The sequence below is a fragment of the Chaetodon auriga genome, chromosome 11, assembly GCF_051107435.1.
Source record: "Chaetodon auriga isolate fChaAug3 chromosome 11, fChaAug3.hap1, whole genome shotgun sequence".
Lineage (NCBI taxonomy): Eukaryota > Metazoa > Chordata > Actinopteri > Chaetodontiformes > Chaetodontidae > Chaetodon > Chaetodon auriga.
Window position 1 is genome coordinate 14,788,195 of NC_135084.1, and position 19,026 is coordinate 14,807,220.

A 19,026-nucleotide genomic window follows, 5' to 3' on the forward strand; every position below is an offset into this window, starting at 1 on the left:
AGTATTGATTGCAATGTTAGCGGTTACATTTGCATGATGGACCACAGCTGCGCTCCCAGCAGCTTCCTTTGTCTCACAGAGAATCTGTATTTCCACATCTACTGTGGGCGCACTGTCCTGCCGGACGGTCCCCTATAATGAGCCATAATAAAGCCAAGCAGAGTCCTGGCTGCACTGCTCCTACAGGCTGCAGCCGCCTGAAGAAAATCAGCTGCTTTTATATTTTCAGCCACTCTTGGATTAAAATGCAAAATCTAATCTGCCATCACACCCAGTCATCAGTGAACAGCTATTGCAGCTCTCACATTACACTCTCCTGGGCTGCAGGATCAGCTGTGCCAGCTTACACTCCACCTCTGCTGTGTGTCGTTGTACCTTTTGCAGCTTCTTCTTTCCAACGCTCTCCTGTCTACTCTTCTCCTCCACTGTGCAGATGCTCACTGTGGAATTCATTCCCCCCAGCAGGAGGGCAAACCCTTCGCTCATCTTCATTCCACAGTGACAAGTCTTGGCTTCACGTCAAAGTCAGCTCCTTCTGGTTCCATCCTTGCCGTGATGTAGGCTCCAGTGTGGTGTTCAGCTCCTGGCAGGGCAGGAAGCAGCTGTGTCTGTCTGTGTGCGTTATATCACTGTAGCCTTTGGTTATGTCTTTGCCAGTGTGAAAAGTCGTGTTGCGATAAGAAGCCTCATTGTCCCGACGGTATCTGTGGAGTGTGCATGCATAAACTTGCAGATAACACAATGCTTATTCTCTGCGTTGTGCTGCTGTGTAACTAATCCTGCCTCCTCTCATGGGATTACCACATAGGCTTCTTTTCCACACAAACACTGTTTAAGTTTCTGACACAGCTAAGTGTTTGAACAACAGCGACGGACGGTGGCCTTTTTGTAGGCAGGCAGCTGGAGCTCTAATCTTGGTTGCGTTCTGGAGCTGAACAAAGAAGTATCTTGACTTTGATGAAGAAGTAATTGGGAATGCTTTTAATCTGCAGCAGCAGAAGAAATAAAACGCCAAAAGGAGAGGTCAGCCTTTTATTCATGAGCGGCTTTCAACTTGTCAAAATTTTCATGTTGAGCGCACAGATATTTTATATTATTAGTGGAATTACAGCAACGATATCAAAAGTTCGGGGTTGGATTTTTTTTGTTCATAGCTGACTGTAATAAGTAGGGAACCACATCAAGTGACATTAAGCTTAGGTGTCTGCTTATTCTCAGTGAAGACGGGAAGAAAAAGTGCAAATTTGAGGTGTTTTTTTTTTTCCCAAAAGTTTGCCTGCACTTGCACCAGCTTGTCATTTGCAGCATTAAATCCTCTCTTATGGCCACATCACACACTCACAACGGTCCGCTTCTCTCCCTTCCTCTTCCTGCCCTCGCCTTCCTTCCCGACCAGCTGACCGTGTGCCCTCTGACAAAGAGGGATTTCGCTGTTATCAACAAGCGTCCTCATGAGAAATCTCATCTGCTCCAGCCCTGAGCAGCGCGAGCTGTCAACAGACTCTGAGGTCGTCAGTCGCTCTGACGGGACCGGCTACAGGGAGAAATGAGAAAGCAGAGCCGTGATTCTGATTTGTAGCAGGAGGAGGAGGAGGAGGAGGAGGAGGAGGAGGAGGGCGACTGAGACTGTGTTCAGCTGCTGAAACTGCGAGCGCAGGAGCCCGCAGTCTTAATGGACTGTGCCATTGTGCGCTTGCAAATTAACTCATACTTTCTGCCTTCAGAGATGGGTTCTGAGGAAAGTAATTGGAGGGTGGAAAGAATGCAATCAAAAGTATCTGAAGGCTCTGATAGTAGCTTTCTGCCAATTAACTGCCCTCATTGTTTGACACAATTGGTTGTGATGCTGAAATGTGCCTCCCACAGTATTTTACAATATGGAGCAGTGGATGGGTTTGACAGCCCCCATTGTGCCATTGTACTGCAGTTTCAGTCCAATTCAATTTAACAAGTGATGAAAACATTTTTGACTTGCAGGGTCTCTGAGCAGGGTTTTTAGTTCTGGTTAGTTTAGTTCAGCCACCGTCGTCCACATTTGTGTTTTGGCTAATTAGTTCCAACTGCACAACAGCTGATGTCTGTTGTTGCTAATAACGTGCAGCATGTTTCAAATAGCTCAGAGCTGAAAACGAAATATTTTTGTGTTGACTCATTTTTCAAGTCAGGCCACCTTTATTTTTATTTTTGTGTGTGTTTGTGTGTGCTGTGGGTGATATTTGCCCCCGAGCGGGTTCCATCATCAGACCTCAGCTAATAATTATTTCCTTCATCGTTGAATCTGTCATGTTATTTCCCCGACTAATTGTTTGGTCTCTGAAATGTCAGTTGTGTCAGAAATGTCCGTCACAGATTTGCAGACTGACTTATTCAAATGTCTTGTTTGTCCGACCAACAGTCCAAAACCAGAATATATTAGATTTAATATCTTAGAAGACGAGGAAGCTGCAAATAGTGGTTTTTTTGGCATTTTGTCTTGAAAAATGGATTTAATCAATCATCATTTTTGTTTCAAATAATCAGTCAATTGAGAGGTGTTTCGGTTAAACCTTAACTGATGCAGTTATCCTTATCAACAAGACTGTAAGTGTAACTTGTTCTCCCCCCGTCTCTAACACACACACACACACACACACACACACACACACACTTCCATTTTTTCTGTTTCCTGTACATCATCTCAGTGTTGTTGGAGGATGCGATCATGTTCCAGTTAATCACACCACTTGCGATTCGCAGCCTAACCAATCAACAGCACTTTTCTTCGGTCCGAATACGTTTGAATTTCTTTGTTAAATGTCATCCTGCTTCAAAATGGCACCTGCGTACGTGGCTCCGTGACTCACGCTGCACCTGCTCAGCCCCGTCTCCTCGCTGTGGTGGTTAATCTGTAAAATAACATTGATTGTATTCCGCAGACATGGAATGTATTCAGCCAACAAAAACCGTATCCTGTCCCCTTTTACAAAGTATGTGCTTATTCAGGATGTGGGTTTTCCTGGACTCCTGTGACTGTTAGGAAGCCGCAGTGATGTCAGCTATTACCTCTTTTACAAGACTTCCAGCTTTGCAAGTTGTACTTTTTTTAATTGATCTTTAGCTGAACTAATTAAAAGCATATTAACAAAATTACCACCATATGGCAGCTGCACTCGTACTACAAGATTTCCAGTTCTGTGTAGACTCTGTGCAGCTGTCCCAGACTGCTATCTGATCCTGGACAATAATGGTATGAATATGTGCCCTGCTAGTCTTGTTGTATCAGCGTCTGGCTGCGCTGTAATGTAATAACATGCTAAAGATATCATACGGTGTCGTTTCTCTTGGCCTCCCTTGCACTTACTCAATCCTGGCCTGCCCCGCTACTGCGTCCCACTGTGGCTGGTGTTCGTCTGTAGGGAATAGAGTATTGATCCTATCTAATGACTTCCTCTTATGGATGATGTCATGCACTCCTGTGAGTTCAACCTCACTGGAGTAATGCCAATCAGTAGTTACAAAACACAGGTTATTGACAACAGGACAGTGTTTATATTTATATTATATTAAGATCTTAAATAGTCTTCCTCACTCAGACTTACAGTGTGTGTGTGTGTGTGCAGTTGCATCTGTGTGTGTTGCCGGGCTGTGATGAACTCATATAGTCCGGGATGAAAGAGGGGGGAGGCTCGACAGCTGCTATACATCAGCCGAGCAGAGGTGCTGGCTCAGCTGAATGGACTGTGGGATGGCACTGCTGCAGGTGGTGGGCTATGGTTGATGATGTCATTAGGGCTTTCACGGGGCTGATCATGGCAACGAATCAAGAAGGAGGTGTGGGCAAGCAGCCACGATAGTACAATCCTGTGTGTTACCGTAGCCACAGGTTTGTGCAAATACTATGGATTTGATGCCGTTTGTGGTTTTATATTCGTATTCCGATAAACTGGGAGCTGGATTAGCCTCTTGAGTTTCAGACGGATGAGAAATGAACTGAAAACATTAAACATGAAGTGTCTCGGTGAAGTGTCAGGCCGTCATAAGCTCCCAGAACAGCTGGAATGCTCCTTGGCATAGATTCTTTGGTGTTTTGGTCATGGTCAGTCCCGGAACACTCGTCGGCTTTCCCCTAAACCGCACCCACACACAGCGAGCATCCAATCACAGCTTGGCAATCGTAACAATGCACAGCAGGCCTGCCAAGCTTTGGATCTCTACACATGTGAGTACACGTGTACACGCTGTAGTAAAAGTGAAACTATGCATTTAACTCCGTGTTTGAGGGATGTGTTTTTTTTCCAGTCTGTCCGAAACCAAAACTAAGAAGAGCAAAAGTTAAGGAAACGGATTAACAGCTCGTCTGTCTGCTCTAATGATAATGTAACTGAGTGTTGCTTCCAAGCAACATATTGCATTAGTTTGGGATGTTACAGGCTATATTATATTTAAAAAAAAAAAGTCTACAACCAGCTCATCCACTGTGTCCTGTCGAAGCAAAGGTACACTTTACACTCTCTCTGTTTTCCTTGTCCTTCCTAGTGCGGTATCATGTATGGAGCCATCAAGCGCATATTTAAAACCTTTTTACAGCGTTCTCGAATGCTTTTAAGATTTCACAGGTGTAGTAACCATATTTAATGTGGGTGGGGCTCAATAAAGAGTCAGTTTGGTTAAAGTCCAGAGCAAACGCTCAGCAAAGCATTCAGTGACCACTTATGTGCTGTGTGGAAGAATCTGCGTGAGTGTGCGTCGGATCGATAGACTGACTGCAGACTTGACACACTGCCTGCCGATGACAGCGGCGTCTTGAAACAGGAGCAGCTGATAGCAGAATGTTATGACAGTGTGGAAATAGGGATGAAAATTGTCTTTAAGTTCCGCATTAAGAGCAGATGCTCTGTGAATTTAATTTAATGGAAGTCTTTGTCTACAGTCTCTCCAGTGGCAATGTGTCTACAGAGTGTGTGGATGTTCTGTTTATACCCTCATTTATTCAGACTGCCGGCAATATTTGATGTAAAAGCTCTGTGACTATAATGAATCAATCAAGGGAACCGAGAAAAACTTGCGGCCTTTTTTGATAATAAAAAAAAAGTTGAATTAGTTTAATTAACCCAGGTTCTCCAAATAGAGAGTTTCTAATTCCAAGCGTTTTGAGCCGTTTTGTTTTCCTGAACAATAATTCAGACGAGCAAAGCTCATTCAAGCTCCATTTTTTTAGTCCTTTGAACTAATGCACTCTGCTGCGTGCTGCTTTACACCACTACCCACTGCTTTCTGCAGCACATCATATTCTACTGGATTTCTGAAGCCATCTGTTTTCATGACTTTCGAGTAAAAAAATCAACATGCACAAACCTTTATGATGGTAATTCATCACAGTAAACACAAATCTCTTTTTGTCAGAGCTTCAGCTGTATTGATAAGTGTTTCTGTCTTGTGGTGCGTTCATGTGCTGCTGATAGTCTGACAGATGCCATGTTCACATTAACTGGCACAACCTCTCTGAGCGAATCAGGATCAGCATCATCGTTTTGACAGTGTCCATTAGCGGAAGTTCCTCCTTGCGTTCGTTCCCTCCTGACTTTAAATCATATAAGGATCAAGTTAATTTAACTGGAATGTCTGATCTAACCCTTGCGTGTCTCTAGTCTATGCAAGTTGCCTTTCAGAGACTAATGGCTGTCTTGGAGTGAAGAAAGAATCATTTGAAAGTCTAGTACGTATGGTATGCTAAATATTTCTGACCTTTCCCTGCAAATGCATGTCTTTTTCCGCCACTGTCGGTCTCATTAATACAATAGTGACTTGTCCTATAGGCATCTCATGGAAGTTTCTCGCTGCTAAACTTGTGGCATCAGCAGCACTGTTTTGCTTGGACTAACTGGAGGAAAAGCTGTGTAATTGGCCTGAGCAGCAGCAGCAGCAGCAGCAGCAGCTACTGTGGCCAGGCAGACAGAGAAAAGAGTAGATGTCCTTATATTTTAAAGACCGGTTGTCATGTGATCTTTGGGAAGTGGCGTGCAAGTCGTGGAACTTTTCTGGGGCTTTTCCTTTGGAGCATTATCAAGCTGCCATTCATGTGTAATTTACTCAAGTGTTTGTAAACAGTAAAGATATAATCGGCTGCTTTTAATGTGGATTTCTGCAAACCCAACGGCGGAATGGGTCCCTGCTTCCCTGCTGTCATTTCATGATGAAATGAGTTTTTATTACTAATGGCTTCTCTGTTGTTGCCCATCGATTGTCGCAGACTGTTGCGTAGCCAGAGGTGGATTTGCTGCCTGTGATTTTTATTGAGTGTATTCTCGAGTAAAAACAAATAATGCGTCCATGTCAGAAAGCCCCCTGTTACAGCGGCAGAAGCAAATCCAGCTCTAAATCTCTGCTGTGATTCTTTGATCATTTTAATTCAGTCCTCAGTGCGTTGCAGTCATTAATAGTGTTTTTAGATAATTAATTCATCCTGTTATTTCTTGTCCAAATTGGTTTTGTGGACATAATTTGGTGTTGTAGGTTTGTTATAAATTTTTTGAGCAGTAAATGAGTTCGCTTGACAAATGCTAATTCAGTAGAATGAATGCAAGTCGCTGTGCGTGCGTGCGTGCGTGCGTGTGTGTGTGTGTGTGTGCGTGCGTGCGTGTGTGCGCGTGCAGCTGTTGAAAGTGGTGCGATGACACGGACAGCTGTGGTAACATTCAAACCATTCAGGTGAACAGCTGGAGTGATGGGTACGATGGGATAGCCGCCTTTCTTGACAGCCTCCAGCACCATGTTTGCTGTCCAAGGAGAGTTTAAGATCTGTCAGGTCTGATGAAGCTGACGTGACTCGAGCAGCTGCACGTGACAGTTTCAGGAGTTCACTGAGGCAAATGTGGTGATTATGGCTGTGTAACCACCAGCCTGTTTAGCCTCTTGACTAGAAGATGTTTCGAGGGTTAGGGTTGAACTTCTTAAATATCATCCATATGAACTACTATATGAATAACCATCATAACAAAATTATTAGTTATCTAATTGAAGTCATCTATTTTAGGAAAGCATGCTGTTAATTTGCATATCATATAAAGCAAAAAAGTACAGTTTGATACAAATGGCAGCTTTTATCCCAAATACAATCCACATTAAACGTTTATTTACCATCCTTTGGTTCTGGGATCATGTAGTTTTCAGTAATAAACGTTGTGTTCTTCCCTCTCGCCTTCTCCCTCTGCAGCCTCTAAAATGTTTTGTTGTGCTTTTCCCCTCACGCACATCATGTGATCCTGCTCTGACTGCATGCCTTATCTTGTATCTAGGACATAAACGTTTTATTTGAGGTATAAAAGATTTTCTGATAAAATATGTTTTGTATTTCTGACTTTGAGCGTCATCTTCCCTTTGGCAGAGCAGTAATTAGGGTCGTACACAGAACACATGAGGAAATTTGTGTCTGCTTTGTCTGTCTCCCTCAAACATGAACTCAGTAAATTGTTCCATCTATAAAAGCTACATAGCCAGAATTGAGTGCTTTTGATTGTAGTATATTAGTATACCTGTAGGTTGTGTGGGTACCTCAGTCGGTAGGATCACAATTAAAGGCGCCCAAATTGTTGTTTGAGCAGCAGCGTTATATTTGCACGAGTCAAACTCGTGTAACCTGCGCACATGGGTGGACACAGATGTGTGTTTAGCTGTCAGGCCGCGCAGACTCTAGGGTGTGTTATTTTGGAGCCACGTCGGTCTAATTATCCCCATTACAAAGAGAGGAGGGGTGTGTGCGCAGGATGCTGAGTCGTTTTGTCAAACCAGCCTGACATCTTCATCTGTTCAATTACCGTGGAAGTATGGCTGCTGTGAGGTAAAGGAGGTGGACGAGGGTCTAAATCAAGACATGCCTCGATGTGTCAGAGGTTGCGTGATGAATTTTCCATCTCTCGCCCCGAATATCCACGTCTGAGCTTCAACAATTAGCTGTTTAATTGATTAGTCAGTCCACACAATGTTAATCAGCAACTATTTTGGTAATAATCAATAGTCATTTCAGTGAATTTCAAGCAAAAATACAACCTTTTCCTGGTCAAGCTTGCTTTTCATAGTCATGTAGGCTTCGATGGTGAACTGAATACACGCTGTTGTTTGGACAAAGCATTCTGAATTCGTCGCCCCGGCCTCTGCTTTCTGTCATTTTAAAATCGAGAAAATGTCAGATCAATCAGTGATGAAAATAACTGTTAGCCGCAGCCCTAAATGAAAGTGGAAGAGTCCTTTTTGTAGTGTGGTGTGCGGCACTCAAAGCATTGAAAAACACTCAGAAGCAACTTCCAGAAACAATGTCCCACTTACTCAGGATAATCCACAGACCTTGGTGTGAACAGTGTTTATTGACTTTTTTTAAAAGCACTTTGAGGCCACATTTTCCTTTTATTAGATTGAGAAGAGCAGGGAGTTAACAGGAAATGGGGGAGCGGAGGGGGGGGGGGGGGGGATAACATGGAACAAAGGTCCTCGACCAGACTCGAAGCAGGAACGTTGCTATTACTTGGTCGGCTTTTAAGCTCCTACAAGGATGATTTCCAACTGCTTAGATCGCACTAAATGTAAGTGAAGAAATATGTCATATGAGTGAACCGACCTTTTCAGATTTAGACTGATTCACTTCCATTCACTTCCAATATTAAGTTTTCCTCAATCTGATTTAGCGTCTGTAGCTGTGGGTGAAATCCTCATTACTCAACAGTCAGGACATTTTTCAAGCGCAAGCCCACCTTGAATCATAGGTAAGACTTAATCATAACATATACCTGCAGCCATGAGGAAATGTGGAAACCCCTTTGTTAAACCAGCAGGTATGAAGTAAGCAGTGTGAAGTCATCTCTCACTGTCAGAAAAAGAAACTGCTGTGATAAGTCTCGCAATAACCTCCAAGCATTTAATCTTTGGTTGCTTTATCCTGGTTTTTAAAGACTTGAAGAGCTCAGAGGTTAAATGGGTGCAAGTCTAGCTCCAGTGGATGCTGTACTTCATATTTATTCTCGCATCACTCCAAAAATCACGAGGGAAAATAGCTTCTTTGGCCTCATTGTAATACTAATGTGCAGTTTGGACAGCATCTATAAACATGACAGTGTCCTCTCTGGGATTCAGAACATCCCATTGTGTTAGAGTCTGTCTCATTCATGTCGTGTCCCCTTCATTTATTATAGATCTGAATTGCTTGCCCATGAGGAAATTGTGTTTTAGAATGCAAAAATACCAATCGCACACAAAATCGAACTTCTTCCTGGCTATTTCACACGGACGGACACACTCTCTGGGCTTGTTAGAGAGAAGCAATTTCAGCTGCACAAGCAAAAATAGATTAAACCAAAAAAAAAAAAAAAACAACAAGAATTCAGGAAGCAAGTCGTGAAAGTATTGCAAGACCATCAAAATGTTGATCAAGTTTTCATGAAAGTAGAAGCAGTTAAAGTGGCTACTTTGAGGGAATAAGAGGCATGAAAAGCTGACTTCACGCCCTCATTAGCTAGCTGACAGTTATTCAAACACCAGCCATAAGAGCGATGCACGATAGCTTCTGTGCTATACCGACTGAACCAACACACTGTAGTTGTATCATGGAGTCGTTATTGCATCAGTGTTGAACTAATTACAAATCAAAGCAAGGCCAACATGTTGTAAAGCACAAATCTGTTGATTTAGAGCTGCGGCGATTAGCTGATTGCCAGAAAATGAAACCGTTTTAACAACATAAATGTGAGCATCTGCTGCTTTTCCTCGTCTTAAATGGTAGTAAGTTGAATATATTTGGCTTCTGTTCGGCTGAAGCAAGACATTTGAAGACGCCACCTTGAACTTATCCTATTTCACTTTTTCTGGTGTTTTATTGACCAAACGATCAATCGATGAGTTGAGGAGATAAGCCTGAGCTATGGAAGGGATGCGTTTAACTCCGTGTTGGCATTTTCACACACTGAAATCCACAACATAAGTCCTGTAGTGTCACACTCCACCTGCTGCTGCGTCTCAGTTTTGGCTGTGCCTCATTAAAATGAACAGCAGGCTTCCTCATCACAGCCTCATCACCAGTGGCAAAACTGACCTGACGCATTGGCAAAGAACGGGATCAGTACCATCTAGACGTCAACGCAGATTTTTTTTTTTTTTTTTCTTTAATTAGGGCTGTAAAAAATGTCTACAGGACTATATTTCCAAACAGCGACTGTTCATGTACACATCGAGGCGACACCTGCTCACTTACCATAACTCAGTCTGGATGTAAGCTTTGGCTGAAGTCCCAAAATGTTAATGAGTCTGTGCTCGTGGGTTCAGATTTGCATCTGTACCTGAGTGAATCTGTGCAAACAAGTTAGCTGGTTTGATAGTGGCGCTCTGCCACATGAGCACACGCGTCTCCTCCAACAGCAGGCTGATTGGGATTAGATTCGGACTTCTTTTAGAAAATCTTTAAGCCTGTGCGAGGTTGATATTCAAATGTGCCTGCGTAGAATAGACTTAAGAGCTCCGGCTTCCTCTATGTGCACTATTCTACTTCCCCTTCGCAGTATCAACTGTAGCGGTGGGATTACAGAAGCTGTGTACTCGGTGTGTGTGTGTTTGGAGTGTGTGTCTACAGTGTAAGCGACTGCCCTGTCTAACAATTTCACTTCCTGGATCCACATTCTGGATTTTTGATGTGTTTGCACTTTTCTCTCCAGATATTTCATTATGCTCCGGCAGCAAAAATCAGACCTGCTTGTATTCTGTGTCGATGTTTACTCTCTTATGTTTGCCATCACACACGCAGACACACACACTTGAGCAGCATCCTGTTGTAACAGTAAAGTCAGCCATGCATACTTTACTTACTGGTATTTAGTTTTTTTCTCTGTTGTGTCATAGCAGCTTGTGAGGTTATCATATAAAGAATAAAATGGACAGACATGATATTTTATTTCCCCTTTAAAAATCACAGCCAGACAGGATCCTGCACTTCCTCTTTGGCTTACAGCTGGTCAGGCTGCACTATGCCTGTACGACTGCACAGTCTTCTGTCAGTAACTCTGCAGTGATTTGGGACAGGACACTAACATTTTAGTGAATCTTAGTCCTCTCAAATCCCTTATCAAGCCTACTCAGGGTCAGAGTTCACCATAAACAAAGTTAGAATTAACCCAAACTCACTGAGATCTGTAATCACCTTTTGTCGGATGACGAGGCGTAAACGCTGCAGTCGTGAGCGGTAGCCTAACGCTCCGGACAATAGACAATAACCAGAGTTTCTGTTTGGCCTTTGGGTAAAGTACTTGGGGAATTACCGTTAATTAACTACAGGCTTCAGCTGATATAATCTGCTGCTGGCAGTGTTTGTCATTGCAGCTGGTGAAAGTGCCAGATAAAAACGCAGGGCCTGCTAGCTGAATATTTTGTGCACTGATGTTTGTTATTTAAAAAGAGCGAGATGAGAGAAAAGATTCAATTAGAGATTTGTTCCGACTTAAGTGAATCCAAGGCTTCCGCCAACCTGAAACCAAATTCAAACCTTGTCGTGGTGCCGTCCCGTCTTGGCTTATTTTAGACTTTTGTCTCAGTGCTTTCACGATATACACGCTTCAAGGTGCAGCTCACATGTAAATGGCATTTCATCCGGGTCTTGGATCCAGATTTTAAGGGAATATTTTGACCTTTAGTTTATGTCTACTTGCCTTCTTTTTGAGAGTTAAATGAAAAGAGGGATCCGCTCTCACCGATTTGCTTAATTTAATCTAACGACAAGAAACAACTGGTCTGGCTCTGCCTGGAGTCAAAATCCACTTCCCAGCATCTGTAAAGCTCACTGATGATCACATTAGCTTGTTTAATCTGTACAAAACAGGAAGTGTAAAAAGCACAGGTCGTGTTTAGTTACGTAAAAAAGGCCTTTACCAAGCAGCGTCTTGCTGGAAGTCACAGTGGAACTGTTCCTGAAAGAGTGGGAGGGACCATCAGGAAGTGTTCAGCGTGCTTCAAGCATAATGAGCCGTCACAGTCTGAATTCTCTGTCATTAACTCTGGTCACAAAGATGAAGCTGTGGTGTCTGGGGAAAAAAGTTTTCTTAAAGCCAGAAAATTGCATCACCTAACGCTGGAAGAGGAGTGGCTTAGCGACATCAGATATCTGTGTGATGGTGTTGCTGATGGATGAGTTTCATTAAAGGGAGATTTTGACACCTTGACTTTGGCAGCAAGGTGCGAGAGCCATTTCACATCATTTTGACTGGAAACACAATGAATGAAACAGCTCTTCGCTGGCCTCTCGGGAAACTGATCGAGGGGAAGGTTGAAGAGAGTTCAATGATCTTTGTGCGTCTGGCATCAGAGTGTCTACATGTCAGCGGGGGAATTCAACAAGGATTCATTGAAAAGACTTGTCTAAATTAAGTATTTAACTGAACTTTGACTGGCCTACTTTGGAGGCACTGCATCTTCTTCTGGTTGCGGTAGTGAAAATGAAACATTTACTGTAAATTAGCAGATCCTCCATTTACAGAAGAGGAAGTTTCACAGGCCGTCTGTATGCACATATGTGCATTTTTGCATCTGTTATCCCTTTTGTTTGTTGCCTCCAGCAGCTAAGAAGGAGTGTGTGAAAAGTGAAGGTCGTTTTGGTTAAAAAGTTGTGTTAACAACATCAGCTCTGCCGTTTTCCAGACCAACGAGTCTGTTTATCCCAGACACACAATTAATCCCATGCAAACTGGGACTCATTAGCATATAATCAAATTGGACAGCTGACAGAGGCATTATGAATGCAGCGAACTTAAAGCATAGGCGCTCGTGATTAATTCCGCATATAGGTAAACAGGCATGGAGACATTTAGGAGGCCGAGAGGAAGCTGCAGTAATATTCCGACAGCTCTGGTGCTGATAAATGATGCAGCTACATTTGAAATGACAATGAGCTAAAAAAACATTATGATAATTTATTCCCGGTACGTTATGAAAAAGCATTCAAGTAATCACCAGTCTTCAAGCTCAGCGCGGCACAGGCCTGTGTGTTTGTATGTATATGTGTGTGTGTGTGTGTGTGTGTGTGTGTATGCTTATGAAATTATACAATGTCAGTGACTGTTAAATTGTCTAACAGTTTAACGTTGACAGTTAAATTTGTTTAACAATTTATCCAGACGTATGAAGAACTGCTTTGCCAGATTTGATGCGTTTCTGGTCGTGTCGCCGTGTGTGTGAGGAAGTGAACTGCAGCGGGCTTTATCAGAGGAGTCCATCAGGTTTTACTGACACGCTGTTAATCTGTGTGTGTGTGTGTGTGTGAGTTCTGGCAGAGCATCACATCCATTCGTAGCTGCCAACACAGCTATGGAATATGTGCCATGATGTAATTAATGCCCCCCTCCTGTCCCCTGAGTCGTACCTTCCAGCAGGGGCATCGGTCCAACGTCCAGGCATATCTGTCGCGTTTTTCTTATTTTCTTTTTATAAAACCCATCCTCTCATAAAATGATTCAGTGACGAAGTGACACATCCCTGGAGGGAACAGCAATCAAAGCAGGGAATTAAATTTTCAAGCGTTATAGCGTACCTGCCAAACGAACGCTGAATACATTTCTGTGGAGGCAAAATTTATGAGAACTGTCTAAATGAGGAACACCACAAAGTGAACTGTGTTATTGCAGTGGCTACGGCAGTTAAATCAACACTCAATCTGTTCTCACGGCATCCAAATTGTTCTCTATAGCTAATATTAGCATGACGTCACAGATGAGAGGCTGAACAGACTCTTTTTCTTTTGTAACGAGGCCATAAGGTTCATGAATTTAACTTGAAATCCAAATATATAGCAGTTGTCAAATCTGTTTGACTCAACATTTTTAACTCGCTTAATCTGTCCAGTCTCTTCCAGAACCCACCAGTCCTCAGGGAAGACACCTCTTTAACTACAGTCTATAGCCGTAGTACAGTAATGGCAGGATTGATTGATACACAGCGGAGGTTTTCTGCCTGGTTGCACATCGGAACCACAGAACGGGCTCTCAGCCATATCTCAGGTCTGATCTGACAGCAGGGACACAGAGGGGCCTCTTGGCAACCTGAATGGCAGCAGAGCTCATCAGAGCAGAACGCGGAGCAGACAGGACTGTGATTTACCTGGTGCAGGAGCAGAGGGGGAATTGTCCTTTAAAATAAATGGACTTCAGTAATAAGAGCCACCGTAACGTTTTGATGGCCTCGTCTCTCTGCGGACCTCCTGTGAGGATGTTTTACCCATACCGGTAGTATTACCAGGGCTGAACGATGGGCAGGAAAATAAAAAAATCATATTGCATTTAATTTGACTGATATTGTGATGAGCCACAGTTTTAGTGGAAATGGTCGTTTTTGCATTTCTTTTTCACATTTCGGGTCTGAATCAAACAAGCACGTTCCCGTATGTCTGGAGAATATCATTTGTAGGCTGGGGCATCTGTGTAGCACCAAGTGATTCATTTCCAATGGCATACGTTATGACACATTTTACCTTTATCAGAAAATTGCAGCTCCTGCTTTTTGGATATTGCCCTTGGCCATATTGTGATTTTCGATTATTTGTTCGGCCTATATCAGTATCACGATATGATAAATGTGTGCAAAATCACATTAAAAGCCAGTTTTCCCCTTTTAATTTAATCTTACATCAACAGTTTTTGTAAGTTTTTTGTTTTATTTTTTGCCACTTGGTGGCAGCATAACAAGCTTTAAACATTGACGTTATTACCTTAGTTGATATGGTGAACGCATCTGCAAGTAGTGGCCTACTAACACATCTGGCAAATGTCTGACCAGTTAGAGAAACAATTGACCAATAAGAGCTTAGTAAACTGCGTTAAGATTGACATCTTCCTACAGTACGTGCTAGCTTCCTTGCTACATTCGTGAAAAATGATGAGATGGGTGCAGTTATATAAGCTGTAGAAATAGTAACTTAATTACCATAAAAACCTTCATTGATTTGCTATTGCATCCTAGAACATCAGACCCTGAAGACCCTGAATGGACAGTTTAGAAAAAAAAAAAAGAAAAAATTGTAAATCAAAATGAAACTGACAGAAGGGCGGGACTGAGAGAAAGAGGCGCCATTCCAAATCTGTCTGCTGCTTCAGCACCACGGATAGCACCATGGATTCATCAGGACACAGCACAGTTTAGCTACTGTCACGGTCGGGGACGTAGATCCTGAATTGAACAAACCTCAGTCAGATAAAGGATCAATGAATCAGGCAGCCAAGACTAATATATTCAACTAAACAGCCCCTCTGCTCCTGCATACTCTCTGCTACTGGGAGATGGAGGGGAGATGGCAGCTTAACAAGGGGGATGGCATCCCTCCCTGATCCCCCCCCCCCCCGTAATACTCATGAGCAGACTTTGATGTTTGAAATCAAAGTCTGTTTGCAGGTATTGGGTATTACGAGCAGCCCCCATCAAGTTAACGCTGTATCTTCATGATGGCTGAAATCACAACGATGAGGGTCAGTGCAGTTCAGGAGGTTAAATAATTGTTATGGTGATAAGTGCCAAGCATTCCACCAACGTCTTAAAACTCCTCACATATAAAAGGAAACTGTCGATAACTCATTGTGCTACTTTTTAATAACAGTTTGCTCTGAATAATTAATTTAGATAACAGAATTTTACTCAGCAGTTAACACGCCGTGATCATATCACACAGTACAGTTCCACTGAAAGTCAGCAAATAACATTCAATTAACGGCCTGCGGTTCCTTAGACCCAACGAGACGTGCGTCCATTTATCCAACGCTGTCGTCCCCCGAACAGCTTTAACTGACCCTGGGAGCTGCTGCCATGGCAACAGGTCAGCGTCAAATTGGCACCACAGGAGGCCTGTGATTGGTTGGAGTGCTGCAGGATTTGTAGCTATTAATATTGTCGCTGTGAACTCTTTGACTGGCAGTCAGCCCAGAAGACACACACAGGCACAACTGGAACTGGCCTGATCTCACATCTGAGGGACCCTCTGACAGCTTGATTGACAGATTGAGTTATTAATCCTACAGATATTCACACTATAGCGCTGAACTGCATGTTTATACATTTACCATATATAGCCATATATAAAGTGTAATCCCCAGTGTCTGTCCAGCACATCTCTTGCCCCATGAGTACAATCCCTCAGTTCAACAAAGGATTGAAATACGACGCCAATTAAGAGTGGAGTGGAGGGTTTTACTGCAGTTGTTCTTTAGATGTACAGTAATGAGCCGGCTGTGTTGGGGCCCAGTGATGAATGCTGTTGGTTGTTTCTTCAGAACGCTGCAGAGGCTTTTGAGTGAACCACAGCTCTGCAATTGTGGCGCACAACAAATACATGACACATAACATCTTGATTTATTTTGTTCATCCCTCTTATTTACTTCACCGAATAGTCACTTGAACTGACACAAGAATGGCCGCTTTGTAATTAATACAAACATTTGTGAGTGATACAGCCGGAGCTTTAATGATGCTACCATATGATGCCCCCAGGCTGGTATCTGTCCTCTGACCTATGCTTATTTACTGTAACTCATTAGCCTCACACACACACACAGACACACACACAATATGACTCTGCATGCTCTCTGTCCATCAAAGTGACCCCCGCCATAGCTCACTAACTCACAATGAGCTCACAGAATGACTTGTGATGAGGATAGGATTACCAAGCGAGATGACTTCGCTTGCAATCAAGTGACAAAGTTCACTTCTCTTTTAACAAAATCAAGAGTGATGACTTTGGAAAGAAGCAATCATGGCGTGCAGACAAGAGAGTGTTGAAGGATTGGTGACTGGATGTAAACAGGCCATCCCAGCTTTTCCTGTTTACAGTGTGTTGGCAGCAGACAACAGCTTGTGCAGAGACACGTGCAGCCACAGTAGCATCATAGCAGACTTTTGAAAATGCAAAATGGAAGTTCAGGTTTGGGTTGAACTGAACATCAGTTGAAAAAGGATGAGTCATCTTTTGCACCAGCATCTGAAGAACTCTGTCCTGCACCACCCTGACCTCTGCATACAGCAAAGGGCGCGCTGCCTCATGCATTAGCTCAGTAAATCCATCGTCAGATGTGCCTGTTTTTTTGCCTCTGGGAGACGGTGCTGTGTCAACAACAAAGGCATTGTGGGGTTTTGCTGCCATGTGAATCAGCAGTTCAAGACAGAAATGTGAGTCTTGTATGAACTCTTTCTGTCTACACATTGCATTATTGAGTTAACCTTGCTATTGTATAAACTCAGTTATACCAACAACCTCATCAGGGTTGGTATGAGCAACGAATAAATGAAAAACCGCCACGAGGCTCCAGAAGAGCTTCGCTGCTCGTTGGCATGGACTCTGAAGCTCCTATCCTTTAAAAGAGTTTGCTAAATTTTGGATAGTAATGATGCAATGAAATGTAAGTTGTAGCCCCTTCATGCTACACCTATAGAACATGTCTACAAATATTTAGATTAGATTAGAATAGAATAGAATAGAATAAAACACCCATAGAATATGTACAGCATGTGAAATGTCAGTGTAAAGCTTCATGTCATTTCTTGATCTCGACCAGCTTTGATCAGAAATATAACCAGACAGTTAATGTGTAAGTAAATGCTATTTGTAGCCATAATGAATGAAAAGAAGATTTCCTCTGAAAGTAGTAATGTTTTTGTTCCCTTTCACTTTACAGTGATAAATGAGGTTATTATCAGATATCATCAAGCAGGAGATGTTCTCAAGTCACGCTGAGTTGCATTCAGTCGAGGAAGAACAGAGCTACAATTGATAATATGTGTATTAGTGTTGTGAGCAAACGTAAGGCGATGACTAATGTTTTAAATGAACAATAATTATTCTGTTTGTTTTAGATTCTTGTGTCTCTTGTTCACCCTCGACTGTGTCCCTGATTCTTCCGCTGCCTCCAGGACTAGTTCAGTTTGTCAGTTTGCTGGTGAAATGTGTTACCGGGTGCTGAGGTGCTTTCTGCTTGGTCTTCATTAACACCCTCTTTGGCACCGAGCTGAGTCTGCCAGCTGTTGCAGGGGAGGCTGATGTGACCGCTGACTGTGTGCAGAAGTGAGTTCGTATGAGCATAATCACCTCTCCGTCTTGATGAAAACTTATCAGAGAAGGTGCAGTGATGAGCCCAAGTGGCACCTCCTCAGTGAATCTGTGTGTGGGCCCCCCCCTTCAACGCTGGTTTCTGATTACTGCCATTTCGATGACCTCCCATCTGTCTGCTTGCGTTTTGGTGTCTTAATCCTGTCATGTCATGCTGCAGAGCTTGAGCGTTGAGCAACTCGGCCTGCGTGCAAACACACACACAGCCATACACACGGCCTGGTGGTGAGAAGGAGCTGAGGCTTAATTGCAGTACAGATGGCTGCATTAACTGAAGTTAAAACGACCCATATGTAAACCCTCTTGTGTAACTCCCCAGGACAGCCCCATACTGCTGCAGCTTTCATGACTGTCTGTCTGAATCTATCCAAGAATGACAGGGAAGCAGGCGCACCACAGCTCTCTTCTGTGGAAGTCATAGCCCTGAATCTCCAGGTCTTTGGAAAAAAATGAATTCACCTCTGTGGTGATTTATTACAGACTTCGGGGATCGCCTCTGTGATAATTTATAACACTCCGCGCCCGGGCTATTCTGAGGCACACTGCTGCTCTCCTGTGGAAAATCACAAAAGACGGCGGCCTTTGGTGGTTTGGGAGTAAAGTTTCTACTGTAAGTCAGTATCAAGAAAAGTTCATGGGCTTGCTTTTGTGAGTGTAAAAACTGTGAGGAAAATTACCCAGAATTACCAGTTTAGGATATTTTTTGCACATATTCCATGCATGTCCTTATCCCACATGCATGATATCCTTCTTTCAGCACAAACCTTACTCAACCGTTTGTCAATTTAACAAAAACAAAGCGCTCAAAAGACACACGTCTACCAAAATGTACAGATCTTCAGTGATAATCACTAAAAATATAATAACATTGTGTAAAAAAGGATTGTCTCACTATGCACAAAATATCCAGCAGACAAATGCAACAAATGAAACTA

General features: G+C 43.0%; 1 protein-coding gene across 3 annotated transcripts in view; it reads left to right on the top strand.

The window, feature by feature from the left end:
* Positions 1-19,026, top strand: part of marchf8 (membrane-associated ring finger (C3HC4) 8) — a 78,740-nt gene that overhangs the window by 829 nt on the left and 58,885 nt on the right. The gene's annotated exons all lie outside the window — the stretch shown is intronic.